General features: G+C 59.5%; 1 long non-coding RNA gene across 2 annotated transcripts; it reads right to left on the reverse strand.

Annotated features, from left to right (window-relative positions):
* Window positions 1-12,959: 12,959 nt before the first annotated feature.
* Window positions 12,960-15,994, reverse strand: LOC308528538. 2 transcript variants are annotated; one of them, XR_013996709.1, is made up of 4 exons: window positions 15,610-15,994; window positions 15,330-15,424; window positions 14,417-14,653; window positions 12,960-14,106 (listed from the first exon to the last, which is right to left on the reverse strand). It is a non-coding gene; the product is annotated as an uncharacterized lncRNA (long non-coding RNA). The 2 variants fall into 2 exon arrangements; XR_013996710.1 differs by having other exon boundaries at window positions 14,417-14,516; window positions 15,610-15,992.
* Between the last annotated feature and the right edge of the window lie 863 nt (window positions 15,995-16,857).

Below are 16,857 nucleotides of genomic sequence, written 5' to 3' on the forward strand. Positions count from 1 at the left end.
GCCAATGTTCTCTCCACTGAGACACACCAGCCAGGGCAAGAGAAGGAGGGGTTTTGAAAAGAAAACCATGTGCCCTGGCTGGTTTTGCTCAGACCATAGAGCGTTGGCCTGTGGACTGAAGGGTCCCAGGTTCGATTCCAGTCAAGGGCACATGCCCAGGTTGTGGGCTTGATCCCCAGTAGGGGGTGTGCAGGAGGCAGCTGATCCGTGATTCTCTCTCATCATTGATGTTTCTATCTCTCTCTTCCTCTCCCTTCCTCTCTGAAATCAATAGAAATATATATATTTTTTAAAGAAAAGAATGCCATGTATTAGCAATCTTCTGTGTAGGAACTTTAAGAAAATTTGGCAAAACAATTAGACAACAGTTTCTACCCTTATTGAAGGCTGTTTGATGAGTAAGCCAATTTTCTGTTAAAAGAATCTCTTTCTTAGGAATGTAGTATCTTTTAGTGTATCTGTGGATATGAATTTTCCTCTGAGTACTGCTTTGGCAGCATCTTCTGAGTTTTAGTATCCAATGCTCTCATCTTTACATCCAAATACTATGAAATGTCTAAGCAGTATGTAATTTCCTCTTCATCTTGGAATTATTTGAAAGTTTAAAAAATTTTCACCAAGTTAGATTAGAAAGAACCTCTAGCTACTCATCTAAAATTTTTATTTCACTGTGTTGAGAATGTGTTTTACTTTAGAATTAGTTAAATTGTCTTTGTGCCTGAATACCATATTATTTAATTGTGGAATTATTATTTGCAAGAGTGCAAGTTTCTGACAGCTCCAGATACTTGCAATCCAGGTAAAATTAACCCCTCACCCCCCCCCCCACCTCTGCTCCTTGGTATCATATACAAATAACTGAAAATTAGGGTGTTTTTTTTTTTAACCCCCCAGGGTCCAGCCAGCCCGGTGTCTGTTCTGTTGGTGACTTGGGGCTCTTCTGAAGAGATGGGCTTTGTTATTGGCTCCTAAGCGTTTGTTATAACAAATAGGAGTGGATCCTGCAAACTGGGGGTCCGCGTGGAAGGAGCGGTTCGTTCACATTCGACTCCCACGGGGTGTGTTTGAGGGGCGGAGGCTGATTGTCGGTTTGTCCACTTTTCTGATTTCCCCTCTTCTCATTCCTGCACCAGGCTGCCCCATGTGCTGGTAACGTTTGCATTAAAATGACCTGGGAGACACTGAATGCCGATGATACCACGAACTTTTCACAAACGAAGTGACCCTCCAGCTTCTCGCACAGCCTCTGGGCCATTTCCTGGCCTGTGGGAGGTCAGGGCCATCGCCCTGTTGCTGGGCCTGGTCATGGCCCAGTGTGTGGCGCCGCCATGTATTTGCTTGGCTCCTCCCCCATCTTACACTCTGGCCATCATCGCCGCTGTGCTACGGGAGTGGGACTTTTATGCCCCCATTTTCCAGATGGGGACACTGGGCCTGCGTAGGTTCAGTCAGTGGTTCTCAGACCTGGCTGCATCTCAGAGCCACCCCAGGGCTTGCTCATCATGGGAGGGAGAGGGAAGTCAGACTGACTCAAAAGTGAGCCACCCGCCCACCCCCAGACTCCCTCCTGTCCCCCCCCCCCCCCCCCAGTTAGCTAGCACTTCCCTGGGCCGTGGGAATGACATGGGTTCAGAGGTGGGAGAGGCGGGACCTGGTGAGCGCCCAGCAGGCAGGGAGCCGCCTTGTACGCCATGCTGGGGCACTTCCGGAGCGCCTGCCCTCATGCCCTGCTCACCCCCAGGTGCCCTGGGACCTGGCGGAGCCTCATCCAGCCTCTGGATCCTCCCCGTCCCCTGTCACATGGGCCAGCCTCCCCCTCCCCCCCCCCCCCCGCCCCCGAGCCCTGGTCTGTGCCACGTCCTGAGGAAGACTCCGGAGGAGCACATGGCCTGATGGGGAAACGGAGTCACGGGCAGGCGGCCTCCGCAGTCAGCCCTCCTCCCCCCCACTCAGAGACACAGTGAGCGAGCGCCCAGCCCTCCCTCCGGGGTTCTTTGGGTACGAACTACAATCCCCTCAACGTGTCCCTTCCTGTCTGCTTCCACCGGGAAGCCCTTCCGATGACCCCAGCAGGACCATTCGCTTCTCTTTGTCGGTGTCTCTGAGCATCCCTGCTTCGCAAACATCCATCCATGGGCTGGATTCCGTGGGTGCGTGTCTGTCCTGTTCTTCTCCCCCGCCCACGGCCAGCTCCTCCTGGGAGGGGCTGCAGGGCTCAGGGGTGCGGCCTGTGGAATTTCCTCCTGGGACCTCGGGCACAATGATGTCACCTCTGGTAGGACCCCCGTCCCCGGGGACTGCAGTCATGCCGGCTTCACCCCTCTAGCCCTGGCCCTCCGTGCCTCATGCTCACCCTGTAACTTAGGCCGAGCTGTGTAACCTTAACTTCGGTCCCTCATTTGTTCAACAGGGATCAGAACAACCCAGCTCGGGGGGTGAAGGTTCTGAGAGGTCACGGCGCCGGGCGCAGGCGTGAGGTCCTCGGGGCCGGCCCCTCCCGGATCACCACCCGCCAGCAGCTTCGTGCTCTGAGGTCCCGGCCGTGGGATTTGGACGTGAAGGTGAGAAGAGCCCCTTCGTCCCCCACCAGAAAGAAAGGAGAGTCATGGGGCCGCTGCCCAGGCACCTGGCTGCTCCCCCTGCAGACCCACCCCACGACCACGGGCCCCCAGACCGGCTTTCGATGGGAAAACAGGCCCAGGGAGCCTGGACCCTGCTCGGGGCTCCGCAGCGAGGTCCAGGGAGGGCTGGCGGGACCCAGGTCTCCTCACTCTGACGGCTTCTCTAATATTTTCTTTTGGGATCAAGTGTGCGCGTCCAGTGCTGCAGTCCCAGGGCTGTGGGCCCCTCAGAGGTCTGGTCGGCCTCGTTGTCCGTTCACTCTGTCCCTGACTCATGTTTGCTAGGCAGCGGCTCTGTTCTGGGAACCGTGACGGCCTCTCGGGCGGCCTGGTGATGAGTCACAGAACCGCCGCGGCCTAAGCACAGAACAGACAGCCCTGCAGCGGCCTGGGAGCCGCGGCCTCCGGGAGGCCCTTCTGGCTTCCGCCTCCACTCTCCCTCGCACACGGCTCACATCGCATCCTCGTGGCACCCATGGCTGCTCTGCCCCCAGGCATCGTGACAGCGTTCCAGGGAGGGAGACCAGTGTGAAGATTGGGGGGAAGTAAAGGGCGATGTCCTCTCTTTATCCAGGGAAACAGCTGATTTCCTAGACATTCATTCCCAGCAGGAGACCCCTGGTTCCATCTCACCGGCCAAAAGGGGGTCCCGCGCCCTGCTAGCTGCAAAGGAGTCTGGGAGGTGCCTGTTTTTATCTGAGCCCGTCTGCCCATTTGAACAAAACCGAGGTTCTCTTAGGAAGGACGACAGGGTGACATGGGCACCCAGGCGGTCTCTGTCCTCGAGGGGCCGCATCTGGGGGCCACAGAGACACGGGCCTTTTCCCTGTAGAACGGAGCAGGAAGCAGCTGGCATGTGCCCTGGAGGGACCCCAGCCCCCTCGTGTCTCCTTGGAGGCGGTGCCCGGTGTCCTGTGCCCGGCGCAGTGCCTGGCGCACAGTAGAGGCTCCATCGATATTTGTTGGGACAAAGGGGGGCGTTTCTAGGGAGCAGCGTTTCCGGGGTCTGTGCCACGAGCCGGGCTGGCTGCTGCGGTGGTTCACGTGGGGTCCTCTGGGCGTTCAGTTCGGGCCTTTACGAAATGCCTCTGCTGTGGATGCGATGGTTGGGGGGTGCAGGCGGGACGGCCACGCCCAGGCCCTCCCTCGGGGAGCAGGCTGCCGGCCCCTCCTTCGGGGGGCGCTTCAGTGGTGCAGGGACCGCGGTCCCTACGTGGAGGCCTCTGCCCCACCTTCGCGTCAGAAGCCAGAGGGGCTGGCAGCTGCCCCTTTTGCTGAGAACGATGCCAACTCCCAGGTGCCAGGAGCTTCCCACACATCCCCTCACAGAGGCGCACAGCCCACCGAGGAGGCGGTGCCAATATGGCCCCGTCGTACAGCCCGGCACCGTCCTTCCCAGGTCCCCGAGCTGTAAGTGGCAGGTCTGGGTTTGAATCCAGGTCAGCCAGTCCCCCTGCCCCAGGCGGCCGGCACCACCTCCCCTTTATCCGGAGGGAGCGGTCCCTGGGTCCTGGGCTGTGGCTGTGTTGGGTAGGATGGGGGTCGGGGGAGTTCTGGGGGTGGAAAGGCAGGGGGTCAGGAGGGAGGCAGGGGGTGCAGGAAGAGGTGCCAGGCTGCTGGGGGCCACGCTCCTGCAGCCACGCCCCATGGAGGGCCCAGGCCCAGGCAGGGACAGACGCACCTGGTGGCACCTCCCTGAGCCTGGCACCGCTCCCCTGTCCTTGGAGCTGACAGCCGCCGGCTCGGCGTTTCTCCGCTTCCTCCTTCCTTCCTTCCCGAGACGAGACGCAGTGGTCTTGGCTGCGGAGCCGCGTCGCTCTATGGGAAAAACTTGTTTTCGCCGGTGAACTCTGGCGCATGACTCAGAAGGCACCCGGGGAGCAGCCTCGGGTGTCGAGGGGCTGCTCTGCTAACGAGCCAGTGTTTATAAAGTGCATCGGAGACGACGCACTCCGCGTGAGGCTGCGGGCGGGCGCTGCTGTTTCGGGGAGAGGACGGAGGCTGGGGAGCCGGGAAGGGCGCACTCTTGCCGAGAAACAGCCCCGAGCCCCTTGGCTGTGCAGCCAGGCTGGCTTCGCTGGCGTGGCTGATGCCGGCGCCTGTCTGGGCAGAAGCGGCAGCTGCCCCTTTGTTCGGCGCAAAGCACATCTGAACCCGACACGCAGCTTTGATTTTGTTTTCCTTGTCGCAGGGGGCGGGGAGGACGGGCCTGGGTGGTCCCTGCCCTGGGGACGCAGATCTAGGCTGGGACAGTGAACTAAGACATCAAAGCAGCCCCTGCCCCTGCCCCGCACACGGTCCGCAAGCAGCTCACTCATTCCTTCCTTCATTCCTTCAGCAAGCATGTCTGGCTGTGCCAGGCCCTGGCTGGGAACAGGGAGTGAGGAAGGCAGTTCCTGGAGGGGGATGACGTCGAACGGATGACGGTGTCCGCTACCCTGCAACGATGAGAGTGGCAGGCAGAGGAGGAGGAGGAGGACACTGGGCGGGTGTCATGGGCCCAGGAGCGAGCCCTGTCCCGGCCCCTGGCCCCTGCCCCGTGGTACCAGGAAGGCTTTCCCGGGAGGGGCGGCTGGGAGAAAGGGTGGGACTTCCCGTTCCCAAGCCAAGAGGGAGAGGGCATGTCAGGCAGGGGAGCAGCGTTAATTAACACGTTCATTAACTAATCCAACCACCGGGAGTGAGTGTCTACTGTGCGCCTCGCACTGGGGCTAGAGGCAAGTAACGAGAGCGAGGATCCCGACCCTCGCCCGGGAAGCTCACGGTCTGTCTAATAAGCAAATGAAGAAACAAAGCTGAAGTATCAGAGCGAGGAACACGGTGGAATGAGCGGGGCCAGTGCGAGAGGCGCCTGGGCGGCTCCCTCAGGTTGTGCGGTGGGCACGGAGGGCCTCTTGGAGGGGGTGGCATTTGAGCTGAGACCTGAGGGTGGGAGGAGCCAGCCACCTGTAGATGTGGGCAGTGCAAAGGCCCTGGGGCAGCAATGAGCTCCGCTTGGTCCAAGAGCCCAAGGAGGCCAGTGCAGCGGCTGGGGCACAGTGAGCCCCAAGGCGGGCAGTCAGAGGTGAGCTCAGCAGCAGCCACTCATGTGTCATCACATCGTGTTCACTGCAGAGAAAGGAGCGCTACTGCAGCGGCTGCGCAGGCGGGGGTTTGACTTAACAGTGAGGCTGGGTGAGTAGCCACAAGTCCATACAGTAGCTTATAAGTGACACGTGCACCCTGGCTGTTTCTATCTTGCTTTTCACTATTGTCAGAGAGAGAGAGAGAGAGAGAGAGAGAGAGAGAGAGAGAGAGAGAGGCAGGCCCTGACTGGGAATCGACCCCACACCCTGGCGTTTTGGGACGATGCTCTAAGTAACCGAGCTACCGGCCTAGGCCGACTCCTCTTCATCCAGAACAGGAGCTGCTCCCCAGGGATTGTGCTCTGTCTCCGTGGCTGGCCTGGGCCCCGTGGCCGCCTCAGACTACAAGGAGGGCTGGGGAAGTCGAGCTTTAGAACTTGGCTTGTGTCTGCAGTAGAGGAGGGAAAGGCAGAAGGGACTGGGATGCCTCGGGGGATGCCAATCCATAGCTTTGGCCAAAGGCCTGCCAAGGCCCCCAGGCGGGGAGGTTTGGTGAGTTCTGGGACAAGGTCCAGGGGTGGCCGGGAAAAGCTGAGGGGCGTGGACCCCATCTGAGTCTCCAGGGAGCCAGGGACGGCGTCTCGGGGCGCGTGGCCAGCTGTGTGCGGAGGTGCTGCTGTTTGAGCTGAGCCCTGTGATGCTCTCCGAGGGGACGCACGTTCTCCGTGGGCGCCGGCTGGGGAGCCCCTGGGGCTCCGATGAAACTCTAACTCCTCAGAGACGGGCTTTGGCTCAGAAAATCGCACCATCACCTTCCCTCTAGCCCCTGCGATTAGACTGCAGGCTGCCCTGCTTGGGACCCGCCTACCTCTCTCCTTCGCGTCCCTCCCTCCCTGCAGCTGTGCCCGCTGGTGGCCGGTGGCCGGTGGCCGGTGGCCCGGGTGGCTCCTGGCTGGCCCACAGCCTCGCACTGGGCACAGGAAGGAAAGTGCTCACTGGCCTCCTGCTGTGGCGCCGGGCTCAGCCATCACCTCGGCTTCTCTGCTGGAACCACCCCGCGCGGTGGGCGTCCTGCCACTGACGGGGAGACAGGCTCGGGAGGGAGAGCCTGACCCGAGGGGCTGGCCCCGCCATCGAGGGAGGACACCACTGGGTGCCGTTGCCCCGGGAGCTCTTCCTCACACCCCGTGTGCGAGGCTCGGCAAGGGTGTGTGTGTGTGTGTGAGGGTGTGTGTGTGTGTGGTGTGTGTGTGTGTGTGTGAGGGTGTGTGTGTGTGTGTGAGGGTGTGTGTGTGTGTGAGGGTGTGTGTGTGTGTGTGTGTGTGTGTGAGGGTGTGTGTGTGTGTGAGGGTGTGTGTGTGTGAGGGTGTGTGTGTGTGTGAGGGTGTGTGTGTGTGTGTGTGTGTGTGTGAGGGTGTGTGTGTGTGTGAGGGTGTGTGTGTGTGTGAGGGTGTGTGTGTGTGTGAGGGTGTGTGTGAGGGTGTGTGTGTGTGTGAGGGTGTGTGTGTGTGTGTGAGGGTGTGTGTGTGTGTGAGGGTGTGTGTGTGTGTGTGTGAGGGTGTGTGTGTGTGTGTGAGGGTGTGTGTGTGTGAGGGTGTGTGTGTGTGAGGGTGTGTGTGTGTGTGTGTGTGTGAGGGTGTGTGTGTGTGTGTGAGGGTGTGTGTGTGTGTGTGAGGGTGTGTGTGTGTGTGTGTGAGGGTGTGTGTGTGTGTGAGGGTGTGTGTGTGTGTGTGTTTATGTGTGAGGGTGTGTGTGTGTGTGAGGGTGTGTGTGTGTGTGTGTGAGGGTGTGTGTGTGTGTGAGGGTGTGTGTGTGTGTGAGGGTGTGTGTGAGGGTGTGTGTGTGTGTGAGGGTGTGTGTGTGTGTGTGAGGGTGTGTGTGTGTGTGAGGGTGTGTGTGTGTGTGAGGGTGTGTGTGTGTGTGTGAGGGTGTGTGTGTGTGAGGGTGTGTGTGTGTGTGAGGGTGTGTGTGTGTGTGTGTGTTTGTGTGTGAGGGTGTGTGTGTGTCTGTGAGGGTGTGTGTGTGTGTGTGAGGGTGTGTGTGTGTGTGTGTGAGGGTGTGTGTGTGAGGGTGTGTGTGTGTGTGAGGGTGTGTGTGTGAGGGTGTGTGTGTGTGTGTGTGTGAGGGTGTGTGTGTGTGTGTGTCTGTGAGGGTGTGTGTGTGTGTCTGTGAGGGTGTGTGTGTGAGGGTGTGTGTGTGTGAGTGTGAGGGTGTGTGTGTGTGGGTGTGTGTGTGTGGGTGTGTGAGGGTGTGTGTGGGTGGGTGTGTGGGTGTGTGAGGGTGTGTGTGTGAGGGTGTGTGTGTATGGGTGTGTGTGTGAGGGTGTGTGTGTGTGTCTGTGAGGGTGTGTGTGTGTGTGTGAGGGTGTGTGTGTGAGTGTGTGAGGGTGTGTGTGTGTGTGGGTGTGTGAGGGTGTGTGTGAGGGTGTGTGTGTGAGGGTGTGTGTGTGTGTGTGTGTGTGAGTGTGTGTGTGTGTGTGAGGGTGTGTGTGTGTGGGTGTGTGTGAGGGTGTGTGTATGTGTGAGAGGGTGTGTGTGTGTGTTTGGTGTGTGTGTGTGTGAGAGGGTGTGTGTGTGTGTGAGTGTGTGTGTGTGTGAGGGTGTGTGAGGGTGTGTGTGTGAGTGTGTGAGGGTGTGTGTGTGTGTGTGGGTGGGTGTGTGGGTGTGTGAGGGTGTGTGTGTGTGTGTGTGTGTGGTGTGTGTGTTTGTGTGAGAGGGTGTGTGTGTGTGTGTGTGTGTGTGAGGGTGTGTGTGTGAGGGTGTGTGTGTGAGGGTGTGTGAGTGTGTGTGTGTGTGAGGGTGTGTGTGCGAGGGTGTGTGTGTGAGGGTGTGTGTGTGAGGGTGTGTGTGTGAGTGTGTGAGGGTGTGTGTGTGAGTGTGTGAGGGTGTGTGTGTGAGGGTGTGTGTGTGAGGGTGTGTGTGTGAGGGTGTGTGTGTGAGGGTGTGTGTGTGAGGGTGTGTGTGTGTGGGTGTGTGTGTGTGTGGTGGAGAGGCCTCTAGAAGATGCACAGGCCCAGGCCGTGTCCTGGGGGGTTCACGTGGGGCTGCCTCCTCTCCTTGGACCCGCTTCTGACCTGCGGGGTGGCTTCGGGCAGGCCCCTCTCTGCCTGGGCTAACTTCTCGGAGCGGGTGAGGGAGTTGGCAGATGGCTCTGATTTCCCCATCACACCCATCACATTCGCCCTCTGAAGTTCAGAGGTTCCGGCCGTTGTCTGCTCTGTGTGTGTGTGTCTGTGGCTCAGAAATCGTCACCGTCACCGTCCCTCTCGCTGCTGCTGTGAGACTGCGGGCTGCCCGCTCTGGACCCGGCACAGGTAATTACGTGTTCGCGCCGTTAAAGGTCCCAGGCCTGTCCCTGCCCGGCTGTGTGCCAGCAAAGACGGGGCCATGTCTGTCGTGTCTCTGTCCTCCCAGCGATTAGTTCAGGGCCTGGCACGTAGTAGGTGCTCAGCGAATAGAGGAGCTGCTGTGATGATGGTGGTGATGGCGATGATGAGGAGAATGAGCGGAGAGAGCTGCTGGAGGAAAGGAGCCCCAGCCGGCAGCAGGCAGCCAGCGCCCTCAGCCCTCCCGCTAGCTGGCCGCGGAGGCTCCCGATTCCCCCGAGAGAAGCCCAGATGCCCTAGTCTTCAGGCCGTACCCCGTGAGGAGAACGACAATCCCCAGAAGGCGGTGAGGGGTGGTGCCACGGAGTGTAGCATGATGGGAGTTGTAGTTCAGGTAACTGCCCCCCTGCTGCAGCCGGGTGTGTGCAGAGCAGCTGGGCAGCTTGTTGCCCGCGGGGCTTGCGGTTGGGGGGTGGGATCCCTGGACAGCCCCTTAGCGTTCTCCTGGGAGCCCCTTAAGGGTGACCCCCCCCTCACAAACGTCAGCCCCCCGGGCGTCTGATCCCTGCTTTAAAACCCGAGATCTCCCTGAAACCCTTCCCGCTTCCGCTAAATGATTGTCAGCTGTGTGTCTGGCCCTTTGGGGCTTTGGGGTACAGCAGTGACAGTCAGGGAGGGCGTGAGACATGCAGCTGTTACTAGGACATCAGATGACCCCCACCGAGTCCAGGGGGGTGGCACAGGGTCTGAATGAGGTCCCGGACCATGACATGCAGACGGGCCTGGGATGGCCAGGTCAGGAGCAAGGGAGGGTGTCCCCTGCGGAGGAATAGCATAAGGGAGGGCTCTGGGGCCAGAGGGGGTTGGGGCTTTTGGAGAAGCCAAAGCGGGGAGGCTGGGGGGCAGAGAGCGGGGGGCGGGGGGTGGGCATGTGAGAGAGCTGGTGAGCCCAGTCCCAGCATCTGAATGACCTGGGACCACAGTCCATTGGATCTGGAATGAACGGGTGGTGGTTTCTCAGGCGGGATGGTTGGCCCGAGCTTGACCAGGGGTCAGTGGCAGAGCCCAGGGACCCTCTTTCCAGGTCCTGGCTGCTCCCTGGGGGCAGGGGCTGTCCCCAGAGTCAGGCAGGACGTGGGGGTGGGGGAAGGCACAGGACCCTGGCTACTGGGAGGGAAGCTGAGAGGCAGCAAATGTCTTCCCAGTGAGCTTCTGTGTGAGATCCCCAGCAGCCCTTTCCCCCTCAGGCTCTTCAGCTGTCAGGGACCAGCCCTGGAAAGTGGGGGAGGGTCATTTTCACACCCTCCCCCACCCAGATGTGGCAGAAACAGGAAGGACTCAGCCAGATGCTGGGGGTGCTCAGGCCCAGGAGGTGGCCTGTGGGCGGGAGCGCGGATTGTTTGGAGCTCTGCTGGTGAAAACGAGCCCTGGTAGGGTCACAGCTCTGGCGTTCCCTCCTCTGGCCCTGACGGCCCCGCAGACCCAGGGGGCATGCTCCCGGACTCCGGGCACGTCTGAAGGGAGAGGCGGAGGCCCGGGCCTCGGTGCCGAGGGCGCCTGGGCCCTGCTTCCATGGGAACCTTGACAGGTTGCTCTCGGCCTGTTCTCCATCCCCTCTGCCCAGACCTGGACGCCCTACCTGGCACCGTGGGCCCCTGGCCTTCGGGCAGAGAGCCCATCGGGGATGAATCCCCGGTGCCCCGTCGGAGCGGCGGTCTGTGCTCTGTGTGAGGACGGCATCGCGTGTCGCCTCGTCCCCAGACCAGAGGCCTGGCTGGCTGTGGCGTGTCTCTGATTAATAAAAAACAGGAAGCCAGTCATTTACCCCTTCGAAAGTGCAAGCCGAGGGCGGGAGAAACGTCTCTCATGGCGTGGGGGCCTCGTCTCTGAGGAGAGACGGGGACACATGGCCAGTGTTGGTCTTTGACGCCCCCCCCCCCCGCCTTTCTGGTGGGAGCTACACGTTTGTGCTGAAACGGAGGGGGCCTGAATAGCTCAGGTAAACGCGGTGTGGTGTGCGGGACCCCGGGGGGGGGGGACCCGGGGGCCTGCCCCGCAGAGGCCCTTCCCCAGTGGGGCTCCCAGGCTCCTGCGGAACGGCAATGTCGCTACCTGAACGCTCACCCTTTGGTGGGATTTGGGGCTGATACCATGGAAACCAGATGGCTTCCCCAGTGCCGCTGTCTGGCTGCGTCGGGATCCCCGGGCTGGTGAACGTAGACCCTGGCCCCTGGCCCCTGCAGCTCTGAGGTCCCCGGCAGCGGGGCCCAGGAGGGGCCAGGGACGCAGGTTTGGAGCAGCCCTGAGGCCACGGTGCGGGCAGCTGAATGTGGAGACCACGCCTGGAGCGGAAGGCAGCAGGGAAGTGTCAGGGACACAGCTCAGGACCTGCCAGGCCCGCTCGGCTCTCACTGCACGACGCTGGGCTGGGGGCGTCTCTTCTCTGGTCCCCGGGTCCTTGTCTGTAAAGCGATCGCAATGCCAGCTGCCTCCCAGGGTTGCACAAGGCGGGCATACGTTCAATCGAGGCCATTATTGTTTTTGTTACTATCATCATTACTGGGAGGGAGGAAGAGGAGGTGCTGCTTTTGACTGATTTTTAGAGAGAGGAAGGAAGAGAGAGAGAAACATCGATTGGGTGCCTCTTGCACATGCCCTGACTGGGGATGGGACTTGCAACCCAGGTACATGCCCTTGACCGGGAATTGAACTCCCACCTTCTGGTATATGGGACAACGCTCCAACCAATTGAGCCATATGGGTCGGGTGCTTTGGAATTTATCGCTAAATGACTCAGTGCCCCTCAAGTGCACGCTGTGGGACGCGGTGCCCTCCCCTCGTGCTGGAGGGAGACCTCCCTCCAGAGTCAGGGCAGTTGGAGCTGGAGGGGCCAGGCATCCTCATGGGAGTTGGGTGTGGCTGGAACAGCTGCCCAGTGGGGGTGAGCGGGACAGGTCACCCCCTAATGGCCTCCGAGAGGATGGTATAAGAAGCCCCAGGTTGGCATCTCCTCCTGGGACAGCCCCCCATGCCTACCCTCCAGGCGGGGGGCCGGGTCCTAGCGAGGGGTGTCAGGGGACCATCTGGCTGCACACACTCTGGTTCGGAAGGGATGGCCACCATGATGATCTTCTTAGAGAAATTTTAAAGCCACCGGATACGTGTCCACTCATGGCCACGGCAGCACCACTTGCAATAGTCTACATGTGGGAGCAGCCAGGTGTCCGTCGACGGGTGGTGGGTGAGCAATGTAGTCTGCCCACACGATGGAATATGACGCAAGCAGCGAAAAGGAGGGACATGCTGACACGTTACTGCATGGATGGACCCCGAGGACATGACACTCAGTGAAATAAGCCAGACTCGGAGGATAAATGCTGGAAGGTTCCGACCATGCGCGGCCCCTAGTGTGGTCAGATCCCCAGTGTCAGAAAGGAGGATGCGGGTGCCAGGGCTGGGGCAGGAGAATGGGGTGAGTGTTTCATGGGGACAGAGTTTCAGTTCTGCAAGATGAAGCGGGGTGGCGGGCGTGGCGACGGCTGTTCGGGGCGGTGTCGGTGCCCATACTGCGCGGAGCTGCACACCCGGACGTGCTGGGGGGTCGATTCTGCGGTGTGTGTTTTATCAAAGAAACCTTTACGTTTGTCTATTATGGGAGCTATTTAGTTTTAACTTCTCATGGTGGAAATGTTCAAACACTTAGCAAAAACGGAGAGAATGGTATAATGACCCCCGTGCGTCCATCACCCCGCAGGACAGTGGTCACTCACGACCTGTCTCCTTTCACCGCTGTCTCCGCCCCTTCCCCCCCCTGCCTACTGGGAAGCAGACCCAGGCATCATATTGTCTCATCGGGAAGCCTCCAGCCTGCAGCGCTGGAAACGATGGGCCTTTCAAGATGTAACAGCAAGTCATGACACCTACAAACCCAAGTCATCCATTCATGTCTCAGAGTGTAATATATACATACGTGTATTTCACACATAATTACATACTTAAAACGCATAGGTGGTGTCACCAGATTTACAGTGGTCTCACATAAACATAACATGTAGCTCTAGTAATCTATATATATAAAAGCCTAAGTGACTGTTAAGACTGGTCAACTGAATGACCGGTCGACCGGTCGCTATGATGATGCACTGACCACAGGGGGCAGATGCTCAATGCAGGAGCTGCCCCCTGGTGGTCAGTGAGCTCCCACAGCCAACCTCCTGCGGCCGGCCAACCTCCCGCGGTCCCTCCCCCCAGGCTGGGTGAGATGTCCCCAATTGCCGGCCAGGCTGAGGGACCCCACCCATGCACGAATTTGTGCACCGGGCCTCTAGTATAAATATAACATACAGCTCTAATATATAGCTCTATTATAATTTAATATAATATGTAGTGCATTCATGTGCTCGATGTTTAATATATAATTATGTTTGTATATTTAACATGATTCCTATCATATAAAATATACACAGTACACGCTCACATGATTATTCCCACTGGAGTCAGGATCTGAGTGGGGCCACGCGCCGGAGCTGATGTGTTGGAAATCTCCTCTCCAGTAGCCCCCGGCCGAGTTGCTTTCCCCGCCCGGTGCCTGCGTTGGTCTGGGAGAGCCTCGCTCCGGCCGGCTTGCGCCCACTGCCCCGCGGGCTCCGGGCTGCTCTCCGCTCCCTGTGCTCCCTGTAAGTCGGCCTCGGGTCTGGGGCCGGTCGGGGTTCGGGTTCCTGTTTGGGGAAGAGGCCTTCTCGCGTGCGTTTCCCTCCGCGCTCTCCTGCTGGGAGGCTGGCAGCGGCTGCCTGGGATTTCCTGGACGCGGTGATTCGAGGGCTGTGAGGAGCGGACAGCCCGTGTGTCCCTCCTGCCTCATCTGTCAGCGGTGCCTCCTCTCTGCTTGGGCACCAGGCGGCCCAGGGACCGGGGCAGGTAGGACCGTGGTCACCCTGTCCCTGTACCCACTACCTTCCCCTTCACCTTTTCCTTGACCCGGGAGGAAGCGGAGGTTCTGAGGCAACGTGCGGCCTGGATTCTGGTCACAAAGCGGAGGGCTGGAAGGGCTCCGCTGGGCAAGGGCTAGAAGCTCCCTGCTTCCCACTGGTCACTTCTGCAGCGCAAGAGGTGAAAGGGCAGCCTTCACATCGGGACTGACCTTGGGCCGCAGCCTTGACCCTCCCCTGACCCCGTAGCCCTGGCGATCATTGAGGGGCCTGTTGCTCCCTTAGCCTCAGTGTGTGGACGGGGTGGGCACAGGTCCCAGCAAGCAGTGGGCCTACCTCTCTCCCTACCTCCGGCCGCTCAGGGCGGCCACCCCTGCTGGCTCTCGCCTTGGCCTCCCCGCAGCCTCACCATGTGGGCCCGACCTCCCCGTCCAGGGCCAGTCCCTGTGGAGGTCGCGGGAGCCCTCCTGTTCTCACCTGAGCGCTGAGCTCCGGCCCTTTGCTGATGCTCTTCACAGGCCCTTGCGTAGGTACTAGCATTTCATTCAGCGATGGATTGTTTTCTTCTTGAAAGTTTCTTTTTAAACACAATTTAACGGTTTCTTTGTGTATAATTGATATGCAATAAAGTGAGCCTATTTAAAGTGTACACTTTAACAACGGAACTGATAATTAATTGAGCACCTATTATGTATCAGGTTCTTGCCTGACATCCTGTGGAGGCAGAGCAGTTTTTTAAAAAAAAATACATATTTTTGTTGATTTCAGAGAGGAAGGGAGAAGGGGAGAGAGAGAGAGAGAAACATCAATGATGAGAGGGAATCATTGATCGGCTGCCTCCTGCATGCCCCCCACTGGGGATGGAGCCCACAACCCGGGCATGTGCCCTTGACTGGAATTGAACCTGGGACCCTTTGGTCTGCAGGCTGATGCTCTATCCACTGAGCCAAACCAGCCAGGGCAGGGCAGTTTTGATGTCAGACAGCCTGGGTCGGAATCCCCGCTGGAATCATTAGCCAGCAGGGACCGTGGGCCGCTGGCATGCCTGTGCGAGGCTCTGATTCTCACCTGTGACACCCCTGGGGGTAGAGGGGGCCTTACTCTCACGTTTTCCTTCCCTCCTGTGGTGGGTTACAGATGCATCCCTGCTCTTTGCCGGGGGACTTTGCAGGGCCTCCCACTGCAGTGGGGAGAGGGCGCTCCCAGCCCACTGAGTGTGGGCTTGGCCAGTGACCTGCTTTGGCCAGTCTGATCTGAACGGATTTGATCAAAGCCTCGGTTGCCGTTTGGTTGGGCTTTTGACTTGGCTGCTTGAGCCCCCGCCACGTGCTCCAGAACAAACATGTCCCAGGAGCCCATGGTTCCAGCAGGAGACGCCTGTGGAGCTCACCTGGATCGGAACCGTGGCTTGAAGCTCCATTGAGGCGACCCACAGAATGCAGGAGCAGCACCCAGTGCTGGCAGGTGTGCAGCTCCTCTCTTGACCTGCAAGAGAGGAAGAGAAAGGTGGCAATTCACTTGATTGGTGAGGTTGTTTGTGAGCAAGCAGTACTGTGGCCAAAGCAGAGCAGTCCACGTATACAGTAATAGCGCCCACGACCCAGGGTTGCTGTGCCCATTACATGCGATGATACATTTTAAAAATATATTCTGTATGTGAAAATGCTTACGTTAGAGTCCGGCATGTAGTAAGTAATCCCATGAATGCGGAGCTATTATTATTAACTGGAGCTTTTCTCGTGTAAAAGTAAGCATGTTTCTCGATGTGTCACACGTGATCCTGGAGAAGATGAAGGTGTGACATCTGCTCTCTCTGGACCTCAGTGTCTCCCTCGGTCAGATGTGGGGCTGGGACCACTGAGCTCGGTGGTCCTCGCGGCTCGGGCCTCCCTGCACCGCGCGCTCCCGCCTCCCCACGCCGCGCGCTCCCGCCTCTCCACGCCGCGCTGCTATTTAAAGTGGCGGCGGTTTGGCTCACTCTCTTTTTAAAAACCTCCCCGCACTCGAGCCGAGTTCCACAGGGCCAGCTGTCACCACTAAAAATGTCTGCCGTGTGACAGCCACCGGGAGGAGGCGGGAGGAGGCAGGAGGCCCCGGATGGGACCAGAGTGGCTGGATTAAAAAAACACGAAAAACAAAAACCAGCCCTGCACGCAAGACACAAAGGCTGGGAGGGAGGGGTCGCTTTCCCGCTTTCTCCACCCTCGTGCGCAGGCTCCAGTGGGCAGCAGGCACCCTCCCTGCCCTGCAGTCCCTGCTGCTCTCCAGCCCCAGCCCCTCCCTCCCCCGCCCTCCCCCCGCGCCCCTGCAGGGCTCCCAGCACCCCACCCTCATCCCACTCACGGGAGGGAGGCCCGTCCCAGGCTGTCACCCCAGTGAGGGGCTGACCCAGGGCTTCCTGGGAGAAGAACATCTGATGAGCACCCGCCCCCTGCCCCCCCAGGTCAAACCTGTGAGACACTGTTTAAGGGATCAAATGTTCACAATACACTTGAATAGGAGCCTCTGCTCTCCCCACTTTACAGATAGGGAAACTGAGGCTCCCGGGTGGTGCACCCGGCCTGAGGCAGTTCGCTGTGGGGACGGGGCACGGACAGGCTGGGCGGACTCCTGGCTTGGGACGCTCTTGCAGTGCTATCTTGAGCAGGCCGTTCTCTGGCCTCCCCCTCCCCAGCTGTGCAATGGGGCAGTAGCACACCTGCTTCCCAAAGATGCTGTGAGGATGAGATAGGTCAAGGTGATTGGGGCATAGAGCGCGCTGGGCGGTCGGAGCTGGGACAGGGCCCAGGGCAGTCAGATTCCAGAGGCTGGGTTCTTTCCATCCTGTGTGTGTGGCCGCTCAGGCTGCTGGGGGTGGGGGGAGGCGGGGAGCTCAGGGCGGGGGGGTGGGGGGTGGAGTGAGAGGCTGTTCCTCCCTG

This window comes from Myotis nattereri (genome assembly GCF_964212035.1).
Source record: "Myotis nattereri genome assembly, chromosome: 12".
NCBI classification, from domain to species: Eukaryota; Metazoa; Chordata; class Mammalia; order Chiroptera; family Vespertilionidae; genus Myotis; species Myotis nattereri.